The following is a 1,231-nucleotide window of genomic DNA, read 5'->3' as shown; positions in this document are numbered from 1 at the left end:
GATATCTTTCGAAGAGTACTTAGGATTTATACAACTAAACTTTTTGAGATTTTTGACCAATTGTATAATAATAGATATCTTAGCCGTCTGTCAACCGATTTCGGTTACCCTGGCACCAAATGAAAGCTACAACATTCTAGTAGAACCCTGTACAATTTCATTAGGATTGGACATTTGATTACCGAGATATCTTTCAAAGAGTACTTGGGAGTAATACAGGTTAACTTTTTGTAAGATTTTGGACCAAGGGTACCATAATAAATATCTCAGCCATCTGTCAACCGATTTGGGTTTTCTAAGCACCAAATGAAAGCTACAATATCCTTGTATAAGACCCTGAAATTTTATTTCGATTCGACATTTGATTACTGAGATATCTTACGAAGAGTATTTCAATAAATTCTTTTTACCCTTCTTACACCCATAAGAAGGGTATAAATATCGCTCGAAAAACCGACTTTCGATCCGAGGCCCGGAGGGCCGAGTCTCATATACCAATGAACTCAGCTCGACGAACTGAGCAAATGTCTGTATGTGTGTGTGTATGTGTGTATGTGTGTGTGTGTGTGTGTGTGTGTGTGTATGTGCGTTACAAAAAAAAGTCACGCACGTTTCTCAGCCGTCTGTCAACCGATTTGAGTTCTCTTGGAAGCAAATGAAAGCTACTACATCCTAGTAGAACGCTATTGAATTTTTTTTCGATTGGACGTTTGGTTACCGAGATATCTCTCGAAGAGTACTTATGAGTCATACTTCTAAACTCTTTAAGATTTTTCACCAAGTGTATCATAATAAATATTTCGGCCGTTTGTCAATCGATTTAAGTTCTCTTGCCACCAAATGAAAGCTACAGCATCCTAGTAGATCACCCAGAAATTTTATTTCAATTGGACATTTGGTTACAGAGATATCTTTCGAAGAGTACTTAGGATTTATACAACTAAACTTTTTGAGATTTTTGACCAATTGTATAATAATAAATATCTTAGCCGTCTGTCAACCGATTTCGGTTACCCTGGCACCAAATGAAAGCTACAACATTCTAGTAGAACCCTATACAATTTCATTAGGATTGGACATTTGATTACCGAGATATCTTTCAAAGAGTACTTGGGAGTAATACAGGTTAACTTTTTGTAAGATTTTGGACCAAGGGTACCATAATAAATATCTCAGCCATCTGTCAACCGATTTGGGTTTTCTAAGCACCAAATGAAAGCTACGATATCCA

General features: G+C 36.6%; 1 protein-coding gene across 9 annotated transcripts in view; it reads right to left on the bottom strand.

Annotated features, from left to right (window-relative positions):
* LOC109412137 (protein unc-13 homolog 4B) overlaps positions 1-1,231 on the bottom strand; it is a 381,313-nt gene that overhangs the window by 41,902 nt on the left and 338,180 nt on the right. The gene's annotated exons all lie outside the window — the stretch shown is intronic.

The sequence above is a fragment of the Aedes albopictus genome, chromosome 1 (assembly GCF_035046485.1).
Source record: "Aedes albopictus strain Foshan chromosome 1, AalbF5, whole genome shotgun sequence".
Classification (NCBI taxonomy): domain Eukaryota; kingdom Metazoa; phylum Arthropoda; class Insecta; order Diptera; family Culicidae; genus Aedes; species Aedes albopictus.
Note: the sequence above shows the minus strand (reverse complement) of the source record. Positions and strands in the feature narration are given on the sequence as shown.